At 34.8% G+C, this 23,789-nt stretch overlaps 1 pseudogene across 8 annotated transcripts in view; it reads right to left on the bottom strand.

The window, feature by feature from the left end:
• LOC149561571 (pentatricopeptide repeat-containing protein At2g03880, mitochondrial pseudogene) overlaps nt 1-7,326 on the bottom strand; it is a 102,232-nt pseudogene extending 94,906 nt beyond the window's left edge. For all 8 annotated transcript variants that reach the window (XR_016363834.1, XR_016363833.1, XR_016363832.1 and 5 more), the window contains exon 1: nt 5,391-7,326. The product of XR_016363834.1 is annotated as a pentatricopeptide repeat-containing protein At2g03880, mitochondrial pseudogene, transcript variant X7 (transcript). The remainder of the gene's footprint in view (nt 1-5,390) is intronic.
• Between the last annotated feature and the right edge of the window lie 16,463 nt (nt 7,327-23,789).

Raw genomic sequence — 23,789 nt, 5'->3', positions numbered from 1 at the left:
CCCCACGGCTTAATTTGTTGTTTTCCGCTGACAAGGGACGAGCAGCAAGTGATTAGGTAGGCGCAGGAGTTTGTGATGGGGACTTCCATTTTCTAGTGGGCATAGAGGAATTCATAAATAAGTTGCAAACAATCAAGACGCAAAAGAAGGGTGACAGGTGATTTGCTATAAAAAAAAATTTTAAAAACGACGACAGATCGAAATAGTTTAAAATGACTAATGTATGATGCCGAAGGCAACGGAAAAACATCAACAATTGCCAAAGAGTGTGGACTCGGAAGAAAATGAAAAAAATGATGTTTTATGTGGCTTCGAAAGTGCTAATTTGGTCTTGGCAGCGAGGGGCGCTGCCCCTCAACCCCGCCCTATATCGCAACAGGGAGCGTGCCTGAGGCGCTGCCCCAGGACCCCCCGGGGGCACTGCCCCTCGACCCTACTGGGAGCGATGCCCCCTAGACCCCCAGTCGCTACAGTTATCAGTCGTGGGAAGTGTGACCAGTTGATGAGACCTAGAGTTGTTGCAGGCATGGAGTGTCTGTGTACTAGAGGCACTTGGAGTAGGTGTTGGATGTGAGGCTCTCTTGGTGGATGCATAGAGAGCTTGGAAGGAGTTGATCATCCAGTTAAAGGCAGTACAGCGACACTTAGCTCAGTGAACCCAAAGTTGGAAGCAAAGAAAGCAGCACGAGTGGCTATCAAGGTCAGCTTGATTAAGGAGACAATATTGTCTTAGCAGAGGCTACAAATGCAGCGTGGGTTGGAGACCAGTTTGGTGCAGGCACGAGATGAATGTGAAAGTGGTGTGACAGAATCAAATCTATCTTGTTAGTCAGTTAATGTATTTTGTTTTATTAATCTCTCTCAGATACTTTGTAATTGTCGTCCGGAGACGACTTTTTCTTTTAGGGGGGATAATGTCGTCGGTAAACATTGTGTAGCCGACGAGGTGGTGTCGTCGGTAGATTTTATACTTTGTAGCCGACGTCGTCGATAAATAGTTTGTAGCGGACATAATATGTAGCCAACGGATTCCTTCGGGAAGGTTCAACAGAAAGTATTTATACCCCGTCTGGGATGATTGTAAATCATCTTATCGCATCCTATCTTATCTGATGCTTTGTATGTAACCTGTTGGCATATGCAAATAAAAGAGAACTGTTGTTGTTGTTCGTGTTCATTATCTGTGTGCATTTCTTAATTAATCTATGTGGTAAACAAATATGTAGTACACACCAAACCTGATATTGCATTGGCAGTCAGCATAGTTGCAAGGTTTTCTGCAAATCCTAAAGAAAATCACATGATGGTAGTAAAAAGGATTTTGAGGTACCTAAAAGGAACTGAAGAATATGGTTTATGGTATAAGAAAGGAGGAAACCTTGAGTTAAGAACCCTCACAGATGCAAATTGGCAAGAAGCATTGATGATAAAAAAAGCACCAATGGAGGAGCATTCTTTCTTGGAAAGAGATTAGTATCTTGGACAAGCAAGAAGCAAAATTGCATTTCTCAATCAATAGTAGAAGCAGAGTATGTTGTTGCAGCAGTTAATTGTTCTAACACAATATGGATCAAGCAATTATTGTCAAGAATGAAGGAGGAAATCAAGGAACCAGTGGTTATCTATAGTGATAACACAAGTGCAATCAATATATTCAAAAACCCTATGATACACACAAAGACAAAACACATTGCAATCAAGAACATTACCTGAAGGAATTGGTTTAAGACAAAGAGGTGAGATTGGAATATGTGAACACCAAGGAGTGGATAGCAGACATATTTACTAAGGCATTACCTAAGGATGCATTTATGCATCTAAGAGGTAAACTAGAGGTATTCCCCTATTTGATGCTCACTAAAGCACAAGATGGTCATGCATCAACCAAGTTTCATTGAAGATCTATCAAGTTGATGCAGATTGTCACACTTCAAGTCTGAAATGCAATATATTGCATATGAATCAGTACACAAGGTACATAGTAACTTCAAAGTATATATCCTTTGGCATTTGATGTCAAAGAGGGAGAGTTTTAGTATCTTAGAAGAAGTATACAGATGATGGAATATACAACAAAAAGGGAGCATAATGACAAATGTACACAGCAAAATGATGACAGGGAGAATTCATTTGGAAGCAGCAGAGACAAATCCAGGCTGAATTGATAAGAATTAGAATCAAACTAAGAATATTATCTAATTGCTCATACTTTTATCATTGTATGTTGACATGTTGTGTTGCCATCAATTGCAAAGAGGGAGATTGTTGGAAACAATTCTTCAAATTGTATGTTGTCATTGATGTTACACAAATGTTAGTATTAACCAAGTAAAATCAATATTAACGGCTCAGTCAAGCAATGAAGGGTATTTAGTATCAACCGAGAAGTCGGGCAATGAAGGACTTTCAGTATTAACCAAGCACTTTCAATATTAACCGAGCGGTCGAGCATCAAAGGAATCACAGTGTTAATCGAGTGATTAATCCTAGTATTGACCGAGTATCAGCAGATTGCACTGGTCAATTAATTAATTAATTGAGGCCGACTAGTTGGATGTTTAATGGTTATTTGATAGACTACATTCAGTTGTTGTCTTGGAGTGCCAGAGATCAAATAATGCACATCTTTCTAAGATATAACATATTCTTTTGGTAGGCATCAAGGATTTGACGCCAGTGCACAAACCAAAAGAATATAGCATGATGAATATCATATGATTGACAATTCTTGTTGATTCATACTGCGGATTATATTGAAAGATAACATCTAAGTTGATGGATATATCTTGATATGCCATTTAGGAATATCATATTGAGATGATATCTCCCCATATGCTTGAGAGAGCATAATGTGTTCTATAACAATCCTCTCTAGCTAAGAGGGGGTGTTAAGATTGTAGCTTCAGTCGGATTGAATTGACCTAAAGATAATTCTTTTGTGATTATTGGGAAATCATGATTTAGACAAATATATATACTTATATATTATATACATTATATTATATATATGGTTATATATATTATTGTTAATATATTATCTAATGATGATTAACCATAGAGATATGCCTCTTCAAGAGATGTGTTTATAAGTCAAATCTGCATTTGGAACACACCAATTTGATGGCAGTGTTATTACATTTGCAAAAAGCAATCCATGTTACTCAACATTGATAACCTTACATAAATATTCAATCATTTCAAGCACTCACAATACTTTATTTGATGGAGTTTGAGGATTTTGCCAACCAAGTATAAATTCGCTATAGAAAAGTTTTGAACTAGGTGATCAAGTTTGGAGTGAAGGTTTACCCACCTAGGTGTAGCGAGGCCTAAAGTGTAGGGGAATTTGGATTATTCTCATTCGTTGGTGAGAACTAATTGAGAAATCCTATCGAAAAAGTGGTAGGCTCTTCGATTTCCACTCTGTGGTTTTGGGAACCAACACCGTGCAAATTTTCTCGCTTCCTTGATCAGGCTTTGTCATCTTTCACTTTTTCTGACCGTTGTTGAATTAACACCAATATCATCTTCAACTCAAGTGCATACAGACCCCTACAAGAGATTTTTTTTTTTTAAATCTTCTATTACACTCAAAATTGCCACATTCAAATTCTCTAACTTGAATTGAGAAAAATATTTCTATGTTGAAACTTAGATACAGAGAACCAAAGTCCAGTTGAGACAGCCAAACTATCACTTCTCAATTGAAAATAAAGAAAACCTAAGATACTAGAGCTAGAGCCACTACAAAAGCTAGAACCAGAAAAGGCCACGCGGACAAAAAGACAGCGGTTTCCCATTAACAATCAGGCGATATGAGAAATGGTCACAATAGAACCCAATCTAATAAACCAGGGCTCCTCATATGAGATTCCATTGGTACCACAAATGTTCAGCAATCTGAAATTACAAAATCGGAAGCTTTAGACAAAATATAAAAAATGGGGATACAAAGGTACAGTTGATTTCATAAGGTCGTATGGAATCACACCTGGTCTTGGCCAGGAGATGTGTGCATAACCTATGATATATTGGTGAAACCTATGTGCCACAGCTCACAAACATGGTCCACCTGTCACCTTCATGCCCAAAACTAAAACCCTAATCGCCAACTGTTGGTTTTTTATGTGCAGCACCTGCAAAGATGGTAATCTCCAAAACCTCTAAAATCCCCAAGACCTGCATTTTCTGTTCTTTGTATTTGTGCAAAGGGTTCTCTGTATTTGTGAGCTCTCTTGCATTGAAAATGAGACGCCTCTAAATCATGCATCAGGAACTTGCAACACGAATATTTTACTATTGATCACTATAAGTTTGATCACAGTTCTATCAAAGATTACATTGAAGCTTAGCCGAAGACAAATTAGCAATCCTATTGGCTTTTCAAACTTGTTTTATCACTGATAAAGTTAGTCCTCTACTATAGTTGCATGGCAGGAACTAGAAAAAGTATGAAAAGTGAAGAATTTTCACCTTTATTGCCATAGACTGTTTCTTTTGCTCTAGTTGGCAAGTTTTAAGTAGGGACTCACAATTACTTGGTAAGCTTATTGCCCAAAGATTTTCCGATTTTTTTTTCCCGAAAAAATCCCCCAAAGTTTTGGGCTAGTGACTCTCGGAGAGTTTGTCTATGAGTTTTTAAACTATGGATGAAATTAACTCTAGACTGAAAGACCCTTAGAGATGCTTTTAGCAAATATGAAAGCGATGCATCTTGTCCAAACATACATAATAGATTAAAAACTAATGGTATTTGCTATGGATTTTGTACAAACATACATAATGAATAAAGAACTAATGGTATAAATTTAAAAACTACAAGGATCCTATATGGCAGTGAAATGTTGTGATGTTTAATTGACAAACCTATTTTTGTTGTTGCCTTCTTCAGTTAAGTTAGCTGTTTCTCATTTATTGTACATCCTCTGTATGTCAATAAGTTTTGTATGTAGCCTTACATGGCTTGTGAGAAACATTCCCGCTCCTAAAAGCCAAAGCTCTTTTACAACTGACAAGAAAACGATACCTTGAGAATACAATTTCAAAAGATAATATGCCCAGAAAACTTGCATTTTCATTATTTTGAACACATCAGGTCATATGGCCACTGAGTATCACAACTTTGCATGTTGGCAGATCTAGCAAGAGGCCATACCTAGGAGGCTGCCAGCTCACGCATGGATTTGTAGAAAGCTCGTTACTACATAGGTTTATGTTTACTGTTGTTTTATCTAGGATTTGCAACAATCTGCTTAAGAAGACAAGTCATTCTTGATGCCATGAAACTATTGGCACTCATTTTCAAGAATTCCATGTTTAACAATCTCCGAGGTAACAGCAAGAGAGACAGTCAAATATTCAAAGGTTTTTGAAAATTGGAAATGGCATACCTGGTGGTACTGAAGTGTCAAGTACAATAGCCAACTTCTCGATGTTGCAGAGACTATGCTCCTTCTACTCCCCTGCGTCATGCATAACCAATATTCTGCATCTGTCTGGACTCTGCACAACCCATTCTAACTTGGAGCAAAGTTACTCTCTATTTGTGGATGCGAATTGACATCAACAAGGAAAGCATGCACCTTGTTATTCAACTCAATCCAACTGCATCCGGGATTCTTTTTTACATTGTTGTCTTTCATCATCTTTCTCATCTTTCTTATACCATCCCATTTCCCTGTGGCGGCATAAATGTTTGACAGAAGAACATAGTTTGCAGCATTCTCGGATTCCAGATTAATCAGTTGTTCTGCTGCCCGCTCTCCTAGCTTTATATTGCCATGTAACCTACAAGCGCTAAGCAAAGACCTCCAAACAGCTATAGGTTTCGTGGACATTGTGTTGATTAAGTCTTCTGCCTCATCCAAGTGTCCAGCACGGCCAAGAAGATCCACCATACAGCAATAGTGATCCACTCTGGGCACAAGATCATATTTTATATTCATGCTATAAAAATAATGAGAGCCAGCATCCACTAAACCTGAATGGCAGCATGCAGACAGCACACCGACAAAGGTTACATGGTTTGGCTTTATGCCTAATGTTTCCATTTGTTTAAAGAGTTGCAGGGCTTCCTTGCTATAACCATGCATAGCATACCCCACAATCATTGCAGTCCAAGACACAACGTCCTGCCTAGACATTTTCTCAAAAACTTTCCATGCATCTTCTATTGTTCCACATTTAGCATACATGTCTACAAGAGCACTCCCCACAAAGACATTAGATTGAAATCCGTTTCTAATTATGTACTCATGAAGCATCCTACCTGGTTGCAAAGTTGCCAAGTTCGCACATGCTGGGAGAACAGTAGCAAACACACCAGGGTCTAAACTTATCCCGGAATACTGCATTTGATAAAAAAGACGCAAGGCTTCGTCAAAACGTTCAATCTGTACATACCCTGCAATAATTGAAGTCCACGAAACCACGTTTCGTACAGGCATTTTATCAAACACATCGCGTGCATCACTCAAACTCCTGCATTTAACATACATATCTATAAGTGCACTCCCAACAAAAATGTTCAACTCAAGTCCACTTCTTCTTATTTCCTCGTGGGCCTCCTTTCCTTGCTGGAGATCTCCCAACTTTGCAAACACGGGCAAAACAGAAGCAAATGTAAACTCGTTCAATTGAAAGCCTACCCTCTGCATTTCATAATAGAGCTTCACAGCATCCTCGCAAAACTCATCTCTGGCATAGGCTGCTATCATGGTAGTCCAAGAAACGTCACTTCGTTCCGACATTTCATCAAACACTTGGCGTGCCTCTAGTAGACTGCCAAATTTGGCATAGATAGAGATAAGCTTGTTCCTCCACGAAATATGTGGACTGATTCCATTACAGATCATGTGGGCATGTACCTGTCTCGCTTCTGACACGGATTTTTTTATGAGACATCTCTGCAAGAAACTTGCATAGTCTGATTGAATTCCTAAAACTTCTAGGTAGTTTTTGAGCGGTGTTACCCTGCTATCGCCGATGGAATTTGCGTATGATGATTTTGTTTTGAGAGCAACTACTTGAAGTCCTATGTTGGAGTTGAAAATAGATGGACAGCTCTGAAACATTTTGATTTTTGTGCGTTCAAAATGAAAATGTCGTATGCATTTTTTCCTGCTCAATGCTTCCTTCATTATCAGCGATGGCAGCCGATGCCATCCTCTTCACTAAACTGGAGAATTTCGAAGTTCTTCCATGTTCCATTATGAGGGCTGTTTTGCTGTTTGTGCTTAGCCCTGCCTGAAATTATTGGCGCCCACATTTTTTAATGCATTAGTGAAACATATAATAACAACAGCAATAATGTTATTAGTCCCTGCCTTAAGGTCTCTAATTACTTTTGAAAACCAAAATCAATCTATTGCCAATGTTTAAAAATATTATTTTTTAATTAATTTATTAACATTAATTCTTAATTTTTGATTGGCTGCTCTCTATTTTTCTAAGGGTAAAATAGATTTATCGATAGCAAAAATTATCAGAAATTAATTTCTGGAAACTTCTTCACTATCACCGCCTCAAAGGCACAATGGCCAACCATATTATGTAAGAGATAAAGTTGTTCTTTCCTATAGTTTTAATTCCATAACCGCAGTCTTCCATTACAAGCAATTACAGCCAAAACAATTGCGTCCAAATTGTAGACAGTCATGGCAATTTCAAAAATATAAACATTAACACCAGAATCAAACATTACCACGCAAATTTCAGAAATATAGACATTAACACCAGAATCAGACATCACCGAACAAATAAGAGGATTTTCCCCAAAGATCACTACATCCCCAACATATATGGCACCACCACGCCTTTCCACAACCTGGGTATTGTTGAATGAGCTTCTTACATGAAACCCTTTTGTCCCCTGCATAGATAGAAGTCGTTGTGTGGGCCATTGCTACTCAGGAAAATGGGATAAGGAGTTAGGAAATGCAAGCAAATCCCGACCTAAGTGCCACCGAAACATATACACAAATTTTGTACAAGGATACTAGTTGTCAATGCACTAGGTGTGTTTATCACAGCAACTCTGCCTTGCTTAATCAATAGCATTTTTATTCTAGTGAACCCTCTGCTAAGTCATCATCATTAATGTTAGACTCCAAATCGTGGTGCAAAGACATAGAACTAAGTTGCAGCACAAACAAATTCCCCTGGCCTATAGGCTCAACATGCCCATTCCACGATCTTCAAAAAAATGGTGAAACCCCCTATCACATTGGTAAGCTATTATATGTGCATGCACAACCATCAAGTTCAAAAAAAATGGTGAAATCTCTATTACATTGCTTAGCTATTATGCATTGCAATGCAACTCCAAATCAACAACTAAATGTCTTTGTAATTTTAGCATCATCATCCCGAAGCTTGGTATTGGTCAAAATGAGTTGGGAGGGGAGGTAGAACAAAAGTGTGTGTAATAGATGGTGCACTTCATTCCAAAACAACCATTAAAACTTAATCCAAAACTGTTGAAATCTCAATTTCCCCTCTTCTTCTTTAATTCTCCATCACCTACTGGTTCACAGAGACTCTGCTAATTCTGTCTTTTCTCCCAAATTAAAATTGCTTTTATTAATGTTTTGTGTGCTCGTCTTTCTCTGAGATAAATAGCTCTCATATCAGAAATGTCTCTACCAAAAAGGCCTTAAAAAACCTTCATTTAAATGTGCAATCAAACCTTAAAGAAAACGTCCTGAAGAGATCATTAAAACATCGATGAAGAAATATGACAAATAATGTCCAAAGAAATGCCATGATATGGGGTTATTGAGACATGTGGCTATCTAGCCAACTAAAACGTATAATCTTCTATCTTTTAACATAGCAAGACAAAGCAAATACAAAGAATTCATCAGATAAATTCCATTGATGAAAGAATGAAAATTAAAAGAGGAGAGGCATGTCTATTTCCTTCATTTTCTTTCATACTACTTTTGTTTTATGTCTAAATTTTGATTATGATACCATACTTATTTATGATGTTTTGTTTAGAGTTGTTTGTATTTATTATTTATATTGTAATTGTTTTTCTTTTATTTATTTTTTTAAATCTTATAAAATCTATTTCTTAATTAGTTTATCATTCTTAAATCATTTTAATAAATTTTGGATAAGTAGATTTGTTTCACTAAAGAAATGGTCTTTAAAAGATTATATGTATGTAGACTATGTTTGAATCTTAGAAGTAAAAATTGTGTCTTATTTTTCTTTTATTAATTTCTAGCATTATAAGCAACTATAAATGAAGTTGAAATGCACTGAAGTTAGGGGTGAGGTGTTATTAAAATTGTATTCAAAAGAGATGTGTTTAAAATAGATACAATTTATTACTAAAATTCATTTTTCCTTTTTCTTTGGCAAATAAGAGAAATAGGACTCATAGGACAATCTAACTTTTTCCATAAGTTTTTTTGGTTTTGATTAATTTTGAAATTACAATTAGTTTTTATTATTAATTTATATTTATTTTTGCTGACTATTTTTCATTTGAATCTATTTTTATCATAGTGTCCAAAACAAAAACAAAAACAAAATAAATTTATATAAAAATCAAAGTCAAAATCCATTCTTCATTAAGGAATAGAAGACTATGTTATATGCAAAAATTGAGAACTATGTTCTGGTTAATAGAAGATTGATCTATGACAACTTGCATATACATTTTCAAAATAACAATGGACCTCAATTATCTGGATACTTAATAGTTTTGTCATTGAAATTCTAGATAAGGTAGCGTTATGATTTTATATTTTATATTTCTAATTATTTTATAGCTTTAATTTTAATTCAATTTAAATGAATATAAGTTATATTTCATTTTATATATGAACCTCCCAATTCCTTTGTGGTGATATGAGCTCTAATTGAATTTAATGTTCCAATTCAACTAGCCAAAACAAACCTAAGATGACAAAACAAATAATTTTCTACCCTTCTCAACTAAAACCTTAAACTAGTCAATTGGTCATGTACATAGTTATTGAAGAACTTACCTTTACTCTTTATTTCTAAATATGAATTTCAATAGCACAAGGCAGGGACTCAAGCTCTTCCAGAGCTCTTGTTCATTAAAGATTTTATATATCTTGATTTTTGGAGGGATGAAATGAGGTTTATTTCTTTTTATATTTTAAAATTTATTTACCATCAGAGTTGATAATTAACTTATTATGTCAATTTATATGTGTTGAAAATGGAATACATCACCCTCATCTCTAGGAACAAGTAGGTTTGCATTGCTATACTCTTACTTGGTGAGCTAAGGTGATCAAAACAATTAGATTGATATAAGACATGTTTTAAGATTTAAATGAAATATTATGTAAAATGTATCCTCAACTTGAACTTATACTTATATCATATACATTGTCAAGTCGACTTGAATATAACTTATAACAATAATACTTCATCTCTTCAATCAGCTAGAACCAAAAAGCAAATCCATTAAACTCAATATGCCAAAACAAGAAAATACTTTGTTAGCTGACCCTGCTTGGTAAACACTAAAATTAAAATGATTTTCCTGTGTCAACCAAGTAAACTGGGTTGACACTGCAACTTTCTAAGCTTTCTTTGGTAATCAAGTGAGCTTGGTTAATGCTAGTTCCATCCAACTTTTCCTTTGTTAACCAAGTGAGTTCGGTTAACACTCAACTTTTGTGAACTTCTCTTCGAAACCCAAGTGAACTTGGTAGACCACTATCTTCTGAACTTGGCAAACACTGGAATGCTCAACAGACACAGGAAACTATCTTCATTGCCTGAGTGAGCTAAGCATACACTAGCTGGTAAATATATGACATTTTGGGTAACATCAAAGACAATATACAATTGATCAATTGTTTTCAACAAGAATACCTAGTGACAAATACAAATTTGAATAGAAAGAAGACAATGGAAGTAGAGGAAGAGGTAACTACACTATAGGTAGTTATATTGGTTACTCTAGGAATAACAAGAACAAGAAGAGAGAAGATAGATCTTGGTTAACATAACATATTTTAAATGTGGTGAAGAATGACATAGGGATTTTGAATGTACATTTTCTAGTAAAAAAGTGGAAAGTAGTAGCAGAAATGCTTTGATAAAGTAAGAATATATTGATGCACCTAATGAACCTGAGAGAGGAGAGAACCTAATGATGAGAAGAGCTTTGTGGAATAATCAATTGGATAATGAACATATTTTGAGGAAAAGTCTCTTTAAGATTAGATTTAAGATTGATGATAAATATTGCAAAGTGATTATCAATAGTGGTCATTCTGAAAATTTGGCATCTGACGAATTGGTAACTAAGCTGAAATTGTAGAAATTGGAGCACCCTAATCCTTATTGCTTTGATTGAATTGAGGATGAACATAAATCCCTAGTAAGTGAATGATGCCTCATGAAATTTAAGATTGGAAATTACTTTGATGAAGTTTTGTATAATGGCATGCCTATGGACTATTGTCATATACTTTTGGGAAGACCTTGGTAGTATGATATGAATTCTTTGCATGATGGTAGATTGAATCAATATACTATTTGGGCTAATAGGAAGAAACAAGTATTGTTGCCTTTTTTTTAGAAATGTGAGGAAAGTCATTGTACTTATGTAAGAGTTTGTTTGGTTGAGGGAAATCAGTTTGTGAAAGATACCAAAAAACAAAATGTTTTCTTTGCTTTGACTCCTAGAAAGACTGAGAAACAAGATGAACTTGAGCATGCACATGAGGTTAGATCTTTGTTGGCTAAATTTCAAGATATTATTTCTCATAATGTTTGCAATGGATTTCCCCCTATGAAAATTATAAGTCATTGTATGGATTTGATACCTAGAGCTAATTTTCCTAATAAAGCATAGCATAGACTAACAGCCACTAAAAATGAAGAATTGAATAGACAAGTACAAGAATTGCATGAGAAAGGTTTGATCATAGAAATTTTGAGTCATTGTGTAGTATCTATTGTAGTAGCACCTAAGAAGAATGGAGATTAGAGAATGTGCACTAATTCTAGAGCTATAAACAAGCTAATAATGAAGCATAGGTTTCCTTCGCCTAGGATGGATGACATTATGGATACATTGAGTGGAGAAAAGTATTTTAGAAAGATTGATTCAAAAAGTGGCTACAATCATATTTAATTAGAGAAGGAGATGAATGGAAAAATGATTTTAAGGCTATTTGTATGAGTTTTTGGTTATTCCCTTTGGTTAAACTAATTCACCTAATACTTTTATGAGGTTGGTGAATGAGGTGTTTCCCCAACTAATAATGTTAGTAACATATGTGAAAGAGTCATATCATTTTTTATGTTGTCATTAATGTCAAGTCTTAATTGGTTAGACATTATGCTAATTCAATAGAGTGTCATATCATTTGATTGATGAAGAGGATTTGAAGAAAGTATATGATGATGTAAGTGTTGATAAGTGTATAGTACTTAATGGGTACTTGAATGAGTTAGACTCTGATAGTACAATGTTGATTTTATTATTTTACATGATTTGATTAAGTGTTGAGATCGTGTATAAGAAAGATAGTTTGGTTAGTGAATGAAGGACCACATGTTAAACTGAGCTACTATACTTCTTGTATATGTAGTTATATGTTGTGTTGTATATGTGCTAGTGTTTGTGAATGTATGTTTGTGTTTGTTCACTTGGATTTGCGATGTGGTAGCACCAATTCATTTTGGTCTCCATGATGGTAGTCCAAAAATACCCTTCTTTACAATTCTTATGTATCTTTCTTCCACTGTGTCATAATTCTACTTCCTTTAGGGAATGATGAAATTTAATTTGGAATAATATTCTTATATTGTTGTTGGAAACAATTCTTCAAATTTTATTTTGTCATTAATGTTACACAAATGTCAATATTAACTGAGCAATTGAGGACTTGCAATATTAACCAAGCATATTTAATGTTGACTTAGTAGTCAAGTAATAAAGGGCATCCAGTGTTAACCGAGCAGTCGGGCAATGAAGGATATCTAGCTTTGAATTGTTAACTGATTGGTCGAGAATCAAAGGACCTCTAGTGTTAACCAAGTGATTAATCTTAGTTTTGACCGAGTGACAACAAAATACACTTGTCTAATAATTAGCTGACTGAGGCTTGAATATGAAGAAGATAGGACCTATCCTCAACCCAAATTCCCAAAAGGAATGATCCATATTGATTAACCACAAGGAAGTGATCAATGCACAAATGGGTTAAGCAATGGAGAATAGGAAGAAAGGAGGAGACCCTATAATCTTGGTATGGAAAAGTATGTACTTGAAATTTGAAATGAATAGAAGACAAATACTAACCTCAAAATAGAGAAAATCTGGAAAATGTTGATTTCTGATGTTTATGTACAAATTCAAAGAATTATGTAACTTGTTCTAGACTGGAATGTCGAGGTGGAGAAAACTTAGAAAAATTTTGTCTTTTTGAATGTAGGTCAACCTCGACCTAGATAGTGGCACACAATCTTACCCTAGGATACAATTGTGCCCCAAAAATTTGAACTTGACTTGCACTACTCTAATGAAATTTTTGTTCGCAGATCTCACAAGTTCGATGAAAAGGGTATCAAATCTACAATTTAATTTGTTGTTCCACACCTATATCTACAAGAAAAAGGGTTTGTTTGTTTGGAATGGGGACCCCAGTTTGGAATCAACCTTGAAATATAATTGAAATCACAATATGAATAAACAAAGTAAATGAAACTATTCACCTTGCTTATATTGAATCCTTGTGGAGGCTTCGAATCCTTGAATCTACAAGTACGGGTGCTCCAAATAAATGTAGGAATGTATGTAGAATGTCTCAAATCAATGACATTATATCTTCAACACCAATCTTGAATGAGTCTTTTCATAGAAAAAGGCTTAGATGAATGTGGATGGGCTCCATAGAGATTGAATCTTTCAATGGCTAACAATGGACCTCCTTGAATTGGATCTTAGATGCTTGAATGCTTGAATACTTAATGGATAGTAGATCTTCACTTCATAGAATAATGGATGCGTAAGATAAATCGTAGATCATAGTTCCTAGAAAAGTAGATGTCAAAATGAGGGAAGAGGGCTTCCTTATATAGAGATCTAAGGCACAAACTTCTAGAGAAGGCTGACATAGGAGCATTAAATCCCAATTAATCTTAACCCCTATAAATGGTTCTAGATTAAATGCAATTTAAGAGTGTACCATTCTGAAACTCAAAACAACCGACTTAAAAGCAGGAAAATGAAACTTTCTAAAGCTTGATATCCTGAAACCTCCATAAATTGAAAATTGGACCTAGGGTTAGGGACGAGGTCAACCCTACCCTAGGTTAGGGTTGAGGTCATCCTTGACCTAGGCCAAGGTTGAGGTCAACCTTGACCTTGACCTAAAGGTTTTCCTTGACCCAGAAAGTCAAAGTCCTCAGTTTCATAGAGAAAGTTGTCAAAAATAGGCTAGAAATAGAGAGAGTAGAATAGGGGAAAGACAACTAGATCCATGCAAAGACGTATTCAAGGTGCTTGACATGACTACAAACCACTTACTCTAAGGGCTAAACACTCTTAACATGGAAATGCTTTCATTTTAAGATGTTACATTTAGCCTCCACTTTAGAAAGAGTATGGACTCAATGCAAACTCTTGGTAAAGTAGATCGTAATGAAAAGATAATCTTATTAAAATCAAAGAGACAAAAAGATCCTCAATGCCCCAGAGACTCAAGTCTTCATCAACTCCAAGATCACAATAAGAGAGACATCCCTAAAAAAAGAGAAAAAAGGGAAAGAGTGTGATTATCTCAGCCAATGAAAATTTATGTCCCATTGTGAACCACACAAGAAAATTGCACAACTAGAAAGATAGAATTGAAGTGCCTAGTGAATGTGGCTACTCACTTCAACCCATGAAGGATTTACCCTCAAGAATATTGTATTCTGTAAGAGTAAAACCAAAAAGAGATCCAATCTTAGGGACACCTTCGACCTTAAGGGATAAAAAATTTTGAAAGTGGAGGGATCAAGAGATCCTAATTACTAATCCAAAAAGGGACAAAAAATAGATTCTTGAAAAATAATATATGTGTATCAAAAAGTGTGTGTGCAATAGGTGAGAAAAGTGTATGCCCCCGCATTAAAGTCATTGCTAACACTTTAATAGGAGTAATGACTTTGATCGAAACATTAAAAACTCCACTAATTACATTTCCACTATGGGATGACCCCAGACGAAGACAAATCAAGGGAAATACCATATAAATATATAGAGAACATAGAAGGGACCTACTATGGGGTTAGTATGATCATAAGATAATATATATGATATTATTGCAAATGAATTGACAACATTCCCCAAAGAAAGTAGAACTACAATCACAAAGGAGGAAAGATCACATAAGAGACACAAAGAAGAATGTTTTCAGACCATGACCTAGAGAATCAGTGCTATCAAGTCATGGATCTAAGAAGATTACAAAAGGAAACATGTATGAACAATAGCATAGGTACAACATAACATGAAACAATATATGAAAGAATAGAGATACATATAGAGGAAGAGTACAACAAGTTTGATTCCTTTATCACCTTATACCAATAGAGCAACAAGGATCGTATAAAAGAATCTAACAACATCAAACACATCATAGGAGAAGCACAATACAATAGACAAACACACCAAAACGGCTACTATGAAGGACTAGCTAATCAAGCACATCGTCGACTCTCCCCATCTTGTTGTATATCATTTAGGGAAGGTGGGTAACTCGTAAGAGGGACTATATCCAACATAGTAGGAATGATAGCCAGTTCCAAACAAGGATCCTCTTAAGAATCATTATGTTCGATAATAGGTGTAAGTATCAATTATGAAGAAAGTGTATCAGGTAAATCAATGTCAATGTCAATAGTTTCATATTGATCATCAACATTAATAAGAGTATCTTCCTCATTTAGATTAATAAAAGTAGGATCTAAGATACAAATAGAATCATCAAAATAAAGCATCTTAACATCATTATTAGTAACAACTTCATCAAGCACATCATGCATAGTTGTATCTGAAGAAGGTAATGTTTTACAAGCTTCAACTTGAGCATGACACTTCTTACAATGTTCATTAGCAGATTGATTACATTTTTTCTTATTTGAAATGTGTTGAGAACTAGGAGGAATTATTACTGGATCCTTCACAAGTTCTATTGGAGGATTAATAGGATTATTAGCAGACTGACAAGCCACTAGAGGATCTTGATTAATAGTTGTAGAAGCCATAGATAAAGGAGGTATGGAAGGTGTAGGCAAAAGACCATGATTAAGATCCATAGGAGGTAAATTTAACTCAAGAATCTTATGATTAGGTTGAGAAGGACATGAATTAGGTAATGAAGCCCAAAAGAAGTCAAGTGTAGCACAATCTTTGGGCCTAGAAGTATGATATAAACTATGATTAACTATCTTCACTTCATCATAATAAACAAAATTAAGACATTTATGAACAGGTGAAGTAACAACATGCATGGAATTTAACCATGACAAACCAAGCTTAACTTGAAACTGATTAGAAGTAGGAACAACAACAAAGGTAGTGTTCACAATTTTTCCACAAAGTTCAACCAGTAAATCAATAGAACCAAATGATGGATAAAGAAAACCATTACAAGTTTGAATCCACACATCAGATGTATCATAAAAATCACATTTCAATCCTTTCATAAAAATATTTTCCTCTATAATAACATTGAGCAAGTATGTAGGATCAACAAGACAACCACAAGTGGGTATCTAAGAAATCTTAGCATAAATATATAGGGGACCATCAAGGGCTTTAATAGTCTTAGAATCATCAAAGATAATCAAAAGTTCCTGAGGTCATTTTATCTTAGTTTGTTGTCAAGGTTTAGGTTGAGGCTTCTTTAGGCTTAGGTTTCAATTGAGGTTAAGCTAAAACTTGAGATTGAAGCTGAGGTTGAGGTGGAGATATAGATTGAACCACATGCTCCACTTGATTAACAACCTGAATAAGATCATCCATCTTTGAATCATACACAATATCCATTAAAGATGGCTAAGCAATAGTATTAGTATCATGTTGTAGGTAAAGGATTCATATAGATTTGAAGATTTTGATTAGGAGGAAAAAAAAAATTATTCCCACTACCATCAAAATTATCAACAAATAAAGCATTAGAATCAATTAAGTCTTGAACCTTATGTTTTAAAGAATAACATTTCTCAGTATCATGACCATTCTAACAATGATATCGACAAAAAGCTTTAGAATCAAAATTAGAGGTCTAATAATGAAGGTAAGCTTTGATACCACTTGATGAAGGGCCACACCACCCTACCAACTCATAACCAAAAATGCCACAATATGAAGACAAGAGATGACAAAATGTTTCAAACAATTTTATTATACTTGAAAATCCAATATTAATTACAATAACATTTCTACAAGATCCCTCAAGATCCAATCCAAGCCCAAGCTAGTCCAGATCCACACTCTAGTAGAAACCTCTGAGATCTCAACTTGTGCTCACAAGCCACCAAGCAACCTCCTTATTTCTAAACCGTAGTCACTATCCCTTCTCCAACTTTATCCAAGATCCAAGTGTAAACTGCCTCACATTCGGCACTCTGTCTACACACTCACAACTCCATCACAATCTTGCTGTAAACTACCTCACATTCGGTGATCTATCCACAGACTCAGGAAAACTCACTCTTCACTTCCTCCTTCTCTTTCACACCTTGAAGCCTTCACACCTTCCAACTTTCACACCTTGAAGTTTTTTCTTCCAAAGCTTTACCTTCCATAGCTTATACTTCTCGAGCTTCTCCTTCTCGAGCTTGATTAGAAATGCTCATGTGCCTTGCTTAAATAAGCACTTACCACCCCATGCATGACTTATCCACAACCTTCTAGAATTCCTCCTACACAATATCCACAACCTTCTACAACTTCCATAACCTTCTACAATATCCATAACTTTCTAGAATTCCACCAACACACCTCGATAAATGGAATGACAACCATTTTTTTATTTTTTATTTTTTTATTTTTTAACTTTTCTATTTTATGCCACCTATGCACCTCAAAAATAGGAATTCCTCTTTTTCTCCTTTTTTTTCTATTTTCTATTTTTTTCTTTCTATTTTCATCACTTTCTCTCTCCTCCAGTTTTTTTTTTTTTTTTTTAATTTTAATTTTTCATTTTCCCATGTGAGATGCTCCTGCATCAGAATCAAAATTAGAGGTCATCATAGTAGGTAAAAGAGGTCAAATAGGAGGTAAAGTAATGATATTAGCAATTAACAACCTATTCATAATAGAATGTATAGATTCAGAAAGAGGAGTAAACGTACAATTTAATTGAAAAGCAGTGGATGCAGAAGTGGCATTGTGAGATGCAACAACAACTTGATCAGCAACTGGACATAGTTATTGAATTTTTGAAATTTATTTGAATTAGTAGAAGCATCACTTTTATCAATAGGAATAGGAGCCATTGGAGTGGTTCTCTCAAATTGACTCACTTGTAATTGATAATGATAAAACGTTGCACAAAGTTGTTGAAAAGAGGTAAATTCAGTAAGCAATATCTTATCTCTAATACCCTCTTGCAAATTTAAAATAAATATACATTGAATATCAATATTAGGAACATGATAGGAAATGTGAGGATGTAAATGATTAAATCTACAAATAAATTTAGTTGAATTTTCCTTAGAACTTTGTTTACAATGCATCAAATCAGTCAAAGATACTTGTGAGCCAATGTTGTTTTGAAATTTTTGAATAAAAGCACTAGCAAGTTGTGGAAATGAATTAATAGAATAAGGAGTCAAGGAACAAAACCATTGTAATGCCTTGTCATGAAAAGTTTGAGCAAGCAACTTAGCTAAAATCCTATGGTCATGAGCACAATCACTACAAAGGATTTAAAATGTTTTAACATGATGAATAAGGTCTCCCTTACCATTGTAATTCTCAAGACGAGGCATATCAGCTTGCTGAGGAATAGGAGTATGAATGATATCTTGAGACAAAGGACTTCCCATGTCACAAGTAGGAATACTAAACTTGTTTTGAGTCAAGGTAGCAAGTTTTTGTTGTAAAGATGACACGGTTTGAGCCAAATTGATAATTGTTGAATCATTAGAAGAAATGGGAGAACTAGCAACATTAGAAACACTAGGTAAAGTGTATGAAGCTATAGGAATAGAAGACACAATTGGAGGAACACTAGGAACTACAGTTGGCATAGGATTGGAATAAGTAAAAGGAACATTATGATAAGAAGGTTGTGATATAAAAAGGGATATAGGAGGAACACTCATAGAGGGAACTGCCATAGTCACCAAAGAAGGAGTATAGTTAGGAACACTAGGGAAAGGAATAGAAGAAGGTTCTACACTAGTGACAAGAGGAAACAACGCTAAATCTTGAGCTTCTTGAGCTAAAGGTTTAAAATTGGAATGCACAAGGTGAGTAATTATTAGCATGAATGCTGATGATACTACTTTTGGGGAGTATCCTAAGCATTAGAGAATTTTGATATGTTGCATTCATGACCATGTTTGTCATTTATGTCAACATAGTAGTGTTTCTGTAGAGACTGGAAGTATAGAAGTCATAGATCTTATGTTGCATAGTAACTAAGTAAGGGTTAAGTGATGCGTAGTTAAGGAAATGTTCCTGAGAGTGTCCTGATGACGTGGTTAAGAGGATGAAGTCTAAGTCAAAGATGTATGATGGTTGTGTTTGAGTTATTGTGAGCAACGCAGAACCAAAGCATCTATTTGGTAGTTTCCAATGTTTGCATTGTATCTTTTAGCCAAGATATAATGAGGTGATGAATAGTCATCCAGTGATAGAGAACACTCAGTTGATGATGTTAGCAAGTGTGCAAGACCTAGAGTCACACGTGTAAAGTTTTATATAGACTTTGAGCCGACAGTGCTATTGTAATTATAATTAATTATATATCTTATTTTAATTAATTGGAAAAGCCTTAAGGCTGACTTAAGGAATTATTATGAAGGTGTGGTATAAAGGAAAGATTTTTTCCTTATTTGTGAAAGTATCAAGTATCTATTGTACATTATATTTGCAAAGTGCGAAAAGGAGTAGAGTGTTGATTGAATGTGTGTAAGCAATCCAAGGGATTATTGGATGCACAGTTTGTGATCTGGTTACAAGATCAAAAGGAGAAGAAGTTTGATTGACAAGACAAAGATAAAGAAAGGAAGTACAATTCATTTCTATTATTCTACAAGGAATAATACAAAGATCATTTGGACAATGAGTTCATTGGTCTTTCCCTTGAAGCTATCTGGGTAGTGGGTCCAGTTGTCTTCCACAACTCCTAACAGGGTTGGCACAACTCCTAATAGGGTTGAAATCTCCTAATAGTGATTCAAAGTCTCCTAACAGGAACTCATATATATACTAAATGTTGTAACAGACTCCTTGATGACGGGCCAAACCACCCGTACCAACTCACAACCAAAAATGCAATAATATGGAGACAAGAGAGATGACAAAATGCTTCATAAAACTTCCATTAATACCTGAAATTCATTAGAATATTCTCCAAATGGAAAAACTCCAAATTCTTACAATATAAGAGAGATTGCTCGCTAAGAGCTTCTACAAGAAATTACATCCGAAGAGCTTCTACTTGAAGAGCTTGTCTTGAAGAGCTTCTATTTCTCCAACTTCCATTAGAAGAGCTTCCATTTCTTGAACTTGATTACAAACGATTATAAGCCTTGCTTAAATAGGCACTTCTAACCCAAGACATTACAAACACAAGCAATGTGGGATAAAAGGTAAATACAACTACCTTTAAATAAATATTAAATTCCCACCCAAATACAACTAAGCACCCAACAAATATTAAATGCATGGTTTAAGGAACTTTCCAAAAACTTCTAAGATGCCACCTACACACCTCGATTAATGGAATGACAACTATTTTTATTATTTTCTATTTATGCCACCCATGCACCTTGAAAATAGAAATTCCTCTTTTCTCCTTTTTTTTTTTCCTATTTTTTTATTATTTTCCTTCCATTTTCGTCACTTTCTCTCTCCTCCATGATTTTTTTTTTTTTTTTTTTAATTTTAATTTTTTTCTCTCTTTTTTTTTTTTTTTTCTAATAATTTAATTTTCCCATGCAAGATGCTCCTGCATCAGAATGCATCACTCCTAATAGGGTCTATCCTCTGATAAGGAATATTTATATTAGTACATCATCTTGTGGGTATGATCCCCACCGAGGTTTTCCCTAGTTAACATATTTGGTGTTATTGTGTATGAGTATCTTGTTGTAGTTTTAGTTTACATTACTCATATGGTTAAGATTGTTTAAAGTTTTTATTGGTGATAATATTCATATAACCGATTTATAACCCCGCACCCTCCCCCCCCTCTCTTAGTTATATCAATGGACTATATATTATCACAATTGGTATCAAAGCATCAAGTCCTTGAAGGAGAAGCTTAATAGATTTGGGAGATTGATGGTGAATCTTTTTAGAAAAGATAGTCCTAGATTTGATGGGGCCAACTATGAAAATTGGAAGGAGAAGATCAAGACTCATCTATTGTGCATGGGTCCGAGATATTGGATCTTGACAAAGGAAAAGAAGAAGATTGTTAAAGAATAAAAGCTAGAAGATTGTAGTGAGGTAGAAAGAGATATGTTCATGTGTAACATGAGAGAAAGATAAGCTCTATTATCAGCCCTTTCAGAGAATGAATACAATCAGGTAAAGTCACTTGAAACATCTCATGAAATTTGGAAAGCATTAGAATCTACTTTTGAAGGTGATGATCATGCTAAAAGAATGAGGTTACAAAGTTGGAAATGTGCATATCAAGATGCTAAAATGATGGAAGATGAATCTATAAGAAGTTATATTGGTAGAATATCAGAAATGGTTGCATGAATTTGATCTCATGCTGGAACCAAATATGATGATTAAATCATATGGAATATTTTGAAAACTTTATCACCACCATTCAAACCTATAGCTTAGATGGTACAACTAGTGATGCCTTACACTAAGGATTTCACCAAGAAAACTTTGCTTGGTAGATTGGAATTAGAGATGTGAGATAATCTGGTGAACTTGCAAGAGTCAAAACAATATTTAGTGCCCTAAACATTCGACCTAATTTGACAAGGAGTGCAAGCACCTATGGAGATTTTGTTGGTAGCAACAGAGCTAATGAGGACAAGAAGATAGAGGAAGGAATACCCCTTCTGGTGAGAAGAGAAAAAGATGGTAAGAAAATCTTTAAGTGTTGGATTTGAAATGAATTTGGTCATTATGCATCTAAATGTCCTAAGAGAGAGAAAAGGTATAAAGGAAAGTTTAATCCTAGAGGAGACAAAGATAAAAATTGTTTATATGCAAATGAGGATGAAGAATCTGATGAAAAAGGTCAAAGTGAAAGTGATGATGAATTAGAATTTGTGGCTATCAAGGAAGATGATCTTGATAGAGAAATTAGAGAAGAAAGAGCCCTAGTTACCCAAGTGGAAAATAAATCTTATTGGATAATTGATAGTGGTTGTTCACATCACATGACTAGTGATATGAATAAGTTTTTTAAGTTCAAGAATCATGATGGAGGAATTGTTAGAGTTGGTAACAATGCAACCTATCATAATACAAGAATTGGATCCATTACTCTTGATGGTAAAACTAACACTGATGATGTATATTTTGTTGATGGTTTGAAGTATAACTTGTTGAGTGTTGGATAGTTGGTGGACAGAGATTATCAGTTGTAGTTTACTAAGAAGACCTACACTATCAAAGACATAGATGGTAAGATGATTGGAACTAGCACTAGATCCAGAGGTAATGTATTGAAGTTGAATCCTACTAAGATAACATGTTTGGTAGCAAAAGTTGATAATAGTTGGTTGTGGCATAGAAGATTTTGTCACATAAAATTTAATAATATTGTGAAGGTTAGTAGTACATTAGAAGTGAGAGATTTGCCTAAGATTATTAAGCCTACTAACATTGTATGCAAGGAATGTATTTTGGCTAAGCAGAGGAAAGCATATTTTCCTAGCAAGAAGTTCACTACCATAGAGAAGTTGGAAATTGCTCACATAGATCTGAGTGGTCTTGCAAGAACCAGAGGATTCTATGGTGAAAGGTATTTTATGATTTTTGTTGATGATTTCACTAGAATGATGTAGGTGACATTTCTTAAAGAGAAACCAGAAGCTTTTGAGAAGTTCAAGATATTTAAGAATAGAGTTGAGAATGAATTTGGTGTTAAGATTAAATGTTTGAGCTCTAATAGAGGAGGAGAATTTACCTCTACAGAATTTAACATATTATGTGAAGAAAATGGAATCAAAAGACAACTATCTGCACCTAGAACACCTGAGAAAAATGGGATTCCTGAGAGAAGAAATAAATCTATAGCAGAGGTAGCTAGAGCGATGCTATTTGAGAATGATGTTTCGAAGACATTCTAGAGAGAAGTAGTGAATATAATAGTGTATACTCCGAATAGAGTATAGATCAGAAAAGGTATGGGCAAGACACCTTATGAACTATGGTTTGGACATTCACCATCAGTCAAATATTCTAGAATATTTGGGAGAAAATTTTATATTAAGAGAGACGATGATATTGGTAAGTTTGATCCAAGAAGCGATGAAGGTATATTTCTTGGCTACTCTTTGAAAATAAAGGCTTATAGATGCTTTAACTGTAGAACTAAGATAATAGTTGAGTGCACAAATGTAAGAATTGATGAGAA

Source organism: Cupressus sempervirens, chromosome 4 (genome assembly GCF_028749045.1).
Source record: "Cupressus sempervirens isolate cs-2001-9-10 chromosome 4, ASM2874904v1, whole genome shotgun sequence".
Taxonomy (NCBI): Eukaryota; Viridiplantae; Streptophyta; class Pinopsida; order Cupressales; family Cupressaceae; genus Cupressus; species Cupressus sempervirens.
Note: the sequence above shows the minus strand (reverse complement) of the source record. Positions and strands in the feature narration are given on the sequence as shown.